The sequence below is a fragment of the Triticum dicoccoides genome, chromosome 2A (assembly GCF_002162155.2).
Source record: "Triticum dicoccoides isolate Atlit2015 ecotype Zavitan chromosome 2A, WEW_v2.0, whole genome shotgun sequence".
NCBI lineage: Eukaryota > Viridiplantae > Streptophyta > Magnoliopsida > Poales > Poaceae > Triticum > Triticum dicoccoides.
In genome coordinates, this window is record NC_041382.1 from 550,479,126 (window position 1) to 550,486,965 (window position 7,840).

The following is a 7,840-nucleotide window of genomic DNA, read 5'->3' on the forward strand; positions in this document are numbered from 1 at the left end:
AAAGGAATAAATTTATTTAACTATTATGGTGGTTGTTAAACATTGAGAATGGTTGACAGCATCCTCAATCCCAATTAAGTAACATCATTAAACAAACCCGTCAAATTAAATTTTATAGTAACATGTTGAGATTCACATGATAATCCAGGTACTAGATACTCAAAACGTCCATAACCGGGGACACGGCTAATCATGATTAGTTTATACACTCTGCAGAGGTTTGCGCACTTTTCCCCACAAGACTCGATCGCCTCCGTTTGGTTTCTCGCACTTCATGATGTTTGCGAAACGGATGACCGAGACATAGTCTTTCAGAAGCGCTAGCACCTTACGATGGGTAGACCGTACCACCTACATCCCCTACATCTGCTAGTCTATCAGTGTAAGAGTTCGCATGACTTAGTCAACTATGCTAGAGCCCATAATAGCTTGTGGCTGCACACGGAAGTTTCTAGCATGAAAAATCTCATGATCTCTTTGAGCCTGGGTGGCGGTCCAAAAGAAAACAGGCAATCCTGGAATACCCAGGTACCTCAATCCATCCAGATGTGTATTTAAGTTGCCACCTTAGATAAACCATTGATTTAAAAATCTCACATCTGTCATGGATATCACTCACCCAATCCACGTCTACTAGCATAGCATAGCAATAATAAGCAAACGTAGAAGTAACTCCCAAAGGTTTGATAATAAACAGGTAATAGGTACTACCTCAATTACTTCCCAAACCCACAATTTAGTTAGATCCTAATCATGCAATGTGTAAGGATTGATCTAATGCAATAAAACTGGGTAGTAGAAGGTATGATCAAAGTGTTACTTGCCTTGCTGATGATCCGGGAAACCTAGTGATTCGAAGTAACAAGCGGCGCACTCCGAGTACTCTATCGCAAACAAACAAGCATACAATAAGTACTCAACTAATGCACAGGTAAAACTCAAATAAGATATCTAACCATAAAGTTTATCTTAAGAACTCCGGTTGGCAAAAATAATCAAATCGAACGAAGCAACGAAAGACAAATGGCAAAAGAAACAGGCTTCGTTTACTACTCTGGATCTATGGCAATTTTTACAGAAGTTAAAACTTGTTTAAGTTGGTTAAACGGGAAGATGGTTTCGAGACGAAACTCCAGGCACTTGAATCGCCTGATTCCGATAAACGAGCGAAAAGTTATACTAGAACGAAAATTGGATCAGAAATCGCGATCAGAAAATCGCGGATTTAATCCGAGAAAAAGAAAAACGACGAACAGTTTATCGAACGAACGTTCGTTAACTGGATCTAAACGACGAACACGTTCGTTAAAACGAAAGAACGAGCGAACGCTCGCTAAATAGAATAAACCGAAAAAACGTTCTAATAAAAAAACGGATCTAAAAAAATAAACCACGACTTTAAAAAAAAACGGGCGGTTTTCTAAAGAAAACCGCCGGCGACGGCGGCTACCTCGGGCGACGTGTCCGGTGAGCGGGCGGGGCGGCGGCGGCGAGGCAGCGGCGAGGCGGCGGCGCGGCGCGGGCGGCGGCGGGGCGGCGGCGCGGGTGGCGGCGGCGCGGTTCGGCGCTAGGGTTTCGGCCTGGGTGGGCTGGCTCGGGCCCCGGGCGGCGGCTTATAAGGGCTGCCCCGGGCGGAGTCCCGCTCGGGTACGGCCCGGAGTCGGTTCGCGTTTTTTTATAATAACGCGCAGAAAAACAAATAAAAGAAATACTAAACGGACTCCAAAAATTCCGAAATAAATTTTCCCCGGCTTCTAAAATCAAGCCGCACAGGATGAACATTTATTTGGGGTCTAAATGCAATTTTAGAAAACGCGCATTTTTCCTAAATTCAAATAAAATAGCAAATAAAACCAAATAAAATCTTATTTGGATTTTTTATTAAATCCTCAATATTTCTTTATTTTGGGAAAGTCATTTTATTCCCTCTCTCACATTTTTGTAATAGAAATTATTGAGGATAACATAAATAAAATCAAATGATCCTATTTTGAAAATTTGAGACAACTCAAATATGAAAATAACAAAATCCCCAACTCTCTCCGAGGGTTCTTAAGTTGCGAAAAAATTCTAGGATCAACCAAAATGCAATAAATATGCTATGCAATGATGATCTAGTGTATAACATTTCAAATTGAAAATTTGGGATGTTACAAAAAAAATACTGTTTTGATTACATGAGTCGCTTTATGCTGTTGCCCTGAAGTCGGTATAAAGCTGGCTAAAAGCTTGCTGGTCGCCATGAGTAAAATTGTAAAGCTTATTGTGTCCATAGGGAAGGGTGCACCGCCAGAAAATGTGTGTCGTGTGAATGGATGCGAGGGGTACTAATTCTGTGTGGGCACGCGGTAGTGCTGAGATTCATCTTTTAGATGTTAACTGGCATGTCTGACATATTTTGTAATTTGATTGCAGTGTTTGGATTGGAGGGAACATCCTTGCATATCTTGAGTCGTTCCAGCAAGTTGCTAGATGGGTGTAGAGTCGTATACTCTAGAACTGCCATGTGGTGTACGTGGGGGAGAACTTCACCAGCTAGTCCTTCGATGTGTGGCCTACTTCAAACGGTGAGTGCCCTTCGGTCTCAACTGCGGTTCTTGACAGTGTGTTTGTTTTAGTTGTGAATCTCCAGTGCCTAGTATGTCAAGAAACCTCAAAGTGAATCTGCTTTTATTCAACCCATGGCGTCATCTGCGTCCGCCTCATGCCATGCAGTAGCAGAGATAAGCCTCCATATGATGATCACGGGGCAAGAAATGTAATGGTGTGCAAGCAGCAGCTCTGGTGAGTGCGGTACAAGCAAGCGTATATCAAGTTCATTTTCCCCCCTGCAGGGTGAGGGTTGAGTAGTCGTAACAGCACATCATAAGCATGTAATCTGCGTATAGTTGTGTACCAAAAATGTAGCTGCCTGTGTGACAGCTGCATCAACCCTGGTGTTGCTTTGCATTTGGTGGATGAACTGTGCTATTATTGGATCCGACTTAGGACTTGTTTTTTGTATATTTGCATGCTATCCGAAAAAAATCCATGAAATGCAGAAGGGTGAGGTTAAGTGTTGCGTGTAAATCTCTGTATCAGGAGTACTCCCTCCATAAACTAATATAAGAGCGTTTATATCACTACTTTAATAATCTAAACACTCTTACATCAGTTTACAGAAGGAGTACATATTAAGTGATGTTCGTTGCATGATAATAATAAACAATTGCGAAAAATGACAATAATGTTTTATTGAACCATGCAGAAAGTTAAAAACAGAGCCCCCTCGATGATTCAGGTGTGTAGAACCGCTCACCGGCATTCTGTCCACGGCTTACTAGAAACTAGAAGTGGCCGTTCCAAAAATTCAATTTTGTGAAAATTGACATCACAAATTTAAATACATACTCTAGGCATGAGTATATATTTACAAACTTTATACTACCATCTTTTTTAGGGTACTTTATACTACCATCTTTTGCACAACCTTTACTTGTAGTAAAAAGTTTTGCCGAAATATTGCGTGATAGGGCTGGCTAAATGAGTAGTCAGTTTTTTTTTAAAAGGAGTGGTCACGTGTGTGCCTCATCCACAGCTGCCGGCATGCACACGTCGGCGACCGGCTTGCGTGCAATGCGTTCCATTGGAATAGATTGGTCCAGGACATGCATGCCGCATCTGGGAAACGGCCGTCCGCTATTCATGTGGGCCCCCGGCTGACTCCTATACGGCCCAAAATATTGAATTTTCAAACAAACTATACGTGGACAATACCTGACGCAGCCCATATCCCGCTGAGAACAAGCGCCTAGCGATTCCGGGACCAGGCGAGCTCGTCCGCTCCTGCCAATTTCCGCTAGTTAACTTTGGTATTCATGGTAGCTAACTTTGAAAGAATTTTTTATGATAGACAGTCATCCTACACAGACAAACAGTAAGTTGCATCCCTATAACATTAAAGTTGTTTCCGTTTCACCCAAAGTTGCTCACAAAAAAGTTAGTCAAAATATACTCATATAGGATCTAGTTTTGTAGAGAGCGGGGAACATAACCGTGAAAATAAATCTTAATTTCGATAATCGGTCCAAAAGTTGTAGCTTTTTAAAATTTTGAAAATGTAAATTAAATGCAATTTACATGTGATCTTGCTGGAAAATCCCATGATGGGCAGACGCACTGAGACAAGGTGGACCAGGTGCTTTTCATATGCGTTAATTTTTTTCTATGGGTTGTGTATTACGGGTCACATGCGGGAGAGAGAGGCGGAAGACAAGAGCATGTAATTTCTGTCGTGCGTGTGCACCAGCCACGACAAAATCGTGCAGCCGCGTGATCTAGAATTTAGGAATTAATAATGCTTGTTTATTTCCGAACATGGTATTCATCCCACCAAAATACTATATTTAGCCCATCCTATCTTCAATCATTTTAACTAGTCCAACACTATTCAAAACCTACCCGTGTGACCGATTTTATGCATACAGCTCTATCCTACAATTATCTAGCAGGTGCTACGTTGGTGGCCGCATGGCTGGCTGCAGCTCTGCCCACGGGATTTGATCTGTGGCGAGGCCGGCTGGGGCCGTCTCGTCTACAACTTTTTTGTGAACTTTTGATCTGTGTTTATCATTTTTTTAAATGAACTTTTTTAAAAATGATGAACATTTTTTCAAAATTTGTGAACTTTTTTTAGTAATGATGAACATTTTTTTCAAAATTTGTTCGGCACTTTTGGTGGCACTTATTGCGACTGGCGCTTGCAACGCAGGCATAGCGGGCCGGTCCAGGAGAAAAAGGTGTTCCATTCATACTATGAGGAAATTACTCTATTTGACCCTTCTCTTAATACAACATTACCATGTGGGAGTAATATATACCAAATTTGGTATGCATATTATTTTATGATATAAATAAAAACAGAATTAAACAAATAAAAAAAGTGAACATGAAGAAAGTACATAAATTTGAAAAGATTCGTACAAAGTGCAAAAAGTTCGTCAATTTGAGAGAAGTTCACGAATTAAAAAAAACACAAATTTTTTAAAAAATGCTCATCATTTTTTTAAAGTTCATCAATTTTGAAAAAAATAAAATAAATGGAAAAAAGTTCATCAATTTCAGAAAAAATTCTTCGAATTTTGAAAAGAAGTCCATCGTTTTAGAAAAAATATCATCAATTTTGAAAAAAAGTTCACCACTTTTGAAAAAAAATTACAAATTTTGCAAAAAAGTTCATCGTTTCTTAAAAAAAATTGGTTTTGAAAATAGCTCGTTCCATTTGAAGAAAAATGTTCATCTATCTTGAAAATGGATTTCCAAAAATGTGCATAATTTTGGAAAAAAAAATCATCGAATTTCCAAAACAATCATCAAATTTTTAAAAATGTTCATCCAATTCAAGGAAAAGTTCACGTATTTGGAAACAATTCATCAAACCAGGAAGAGAAAAAACAGAAAACACAAAAACAAAAAAGTAAAAAGTAAAATAGAAAAAAGAGAAAGAAGGAATAAAGGAAGGAAGGACTTGATGGTTACCACATCGAGCTGTGTGGTGCGCTGGTTACACCTAGTACATGGATGAGAGGGGCCGTAGGTTTGACTCTCAACCAGGACAAGTTTTTTTGTCTATTAATACAGGAAAAGAAAACGCCATATGAGCCAGCCCAGCGCGGGGCACTACAGGCGCCCGTTTGCAAAATACACATTAAAGGGTGCCTGCGGGGCCTCCTAATTGACGCGTTTTGTGTCAAATATAGAAAAAGAAAACACCATATGGGCAAGCCCAGTGCAGGGCGCTGCAGGCGTCCATTTGCAGAACACACATTAACGGGTGCCTGCGGGGCCTCCTATTTGACGCGTTTTGCATCCAACAGTGACCCGACACACAAGGCGACCGTGACTGGGCCGGCCCAATAGAGGTTGTCAAACTGTAGGTCTAAAAAATACACATCAACGGATGCCTGCGGGACCTCCAATCTGACGCATTTTGCGTCAAACAGTGAGTGACGCATAGGACGACCGCGACTGGGCCGACCCAATAGAGGCTGCCTGACTGTAGGTCTAAAATACGCAAAAAGAATGCACTCACTGTGGTTCGATCTTTCGATCTCATAAACCTGTGTCAGCGTTGCTAGCCAACCAAGCTAATTACGGACCTTCACAATTTACTAGCGCGAGTTCTCTACAATTGAAGACAACGGCAAATCCGAAACTTCTTAAATTTCGGACATGGATATGTTTGAAAAAGGAAACTTTTTAGAAACATGAACATTTTCAAATCTGTGAAGCATATTTAAAAAACTCAATTTTTTTGGCAAAATGGGAATTTTATTGATTCTGTGAACAAGGTTTGAAATTTTGAATAGGTTTTGAAAAAAATAACGCTTTTTCAAACTCATAAACAAAATTTGAAGATGGGAACAATTTTTTGAATTTTCGAACAAATTTTGAAAATATGAACACCTTTTTGTATTGAAAAAAAAGATTGCAAACGAGAACATTTTTCAAAATTATGAACAATTTTGTAGAAAACACAAACCTTTTTTGAGAAACAGGAAAAAAATTGAAAAATAAGAACAATTCTCGAAATTATGAAACATTATTTCAAAACTTACATTTTTCTAAATCCCACGAATATTTTTCGAATTTGCAAACAAAATTTGAAAACATAATCGTTTTTGAATTCATAAACAAATTTGGAAAGCTAGAACATTATTTGAAATTCCCAACATTTTTAAATTTGTGAACAAATAAAATTGCCATACCTTTTTTTGGATTTCGGTCAAATTTTCAAACACATGAATAGTTTCTAATTCATGAACAAAATTGAAAATTGGAAACATTTTCTGAAGTTTCCAAACATTTTTTGGATTTGAGGAATATTTTCAAATGAATTCATCTCATTTTACATGAATTATTATTTATGTATAAATAAAACCAGATTTCTAGTTTTCTGAAACTATTCATGAGTTTAGGCCTTGTACAATGCAAGATGCTTGAAGAAATAAACCAGACTTTCATTTAGAACCGGTGCTTATGTGTACAAGACATACGCTTAATTAGGCATCTCTCCTATAGAAAGGATTGTACAAGGCCTTGATGTGCTGCTTGACCTTGGGGGTTATGGGTGAGTGATTTTCTTCGTGCGGGACGCGGACAGTCGTCCATGGTTTTCTTCCGACTTTTTAAGCGCCCGTGCGGGACGCGAGATGCTCGATGTACCACCACTTACGGTTTAATACTAGATAGAGGCACTTGAAGAATGAATTACAGCAGAACATTTCTAAAAAAAACTGACTTCCAAACATCTACTATTAGCAAGCAGTGCTCCAAGTTCTTTTGTTATAAGGGCCACACGACCCACTTCATTCGTGTGCCACGGACGTGCTCCGCAGTCCACATCCTAAGGATGTACAACGCCCATCCCGCTCCTGCTGTACGGGCATCTGATGTGGTATGGTAGATCCATGAGTCGGGGCTCTCGGTAAAAGTAGTTGCTTACAGGAGCACTCTTGTGCTTGTGCGGCCACCGGAGAACCTAGAGAAGAGGGGGCAAACAAATTCGCCCAAGACTAACAAAAAAAAACAGCCGACTCCCATAGAAAACCCTCAAATGCTGCTTCTATCTAACGCCCTAGGAGAAAACAGAGGGATGAACTCATGCATAGCTACATGGGCTAGTTCGGTCTTATCCATAAGCATGATCATCAAGCTGAACAAAAACAAGGTTCAGCAGGGCATGCATCTACAAATCGTGGTGAATTTCCACAGCCCTTGCCCGCAGAGCTGAAGTGTTGCCTGCAGAGCATGCATCTCGAGATGGTTTCAAGCCTGTGAAAATCAAACAGGCAAAATATTG

General features: G+C 39.9%; 1 protein-coding gene across 1 annotated transcript in view; it reads right to left on the bottom strand.

Moving 5' to 3' along the window:
- Positions 1–7,200: 7,200 nt before the first annotated feature.
- The window catches only part of LOC119357945, an 11,329-nt gene continuing 10,689 nt past the window's right edge, over positions 7,201–7,840 (bottom strand). Inside the window, exon 36 of the mRNA XM_037624701.1 lies at positions 7,201–7,812. The gene's annotated coding sequence lies outside the window, so the exon portion shown is untranslated. The remainder of the gene's footprint in view (positions 7,813–7,840) is intronic.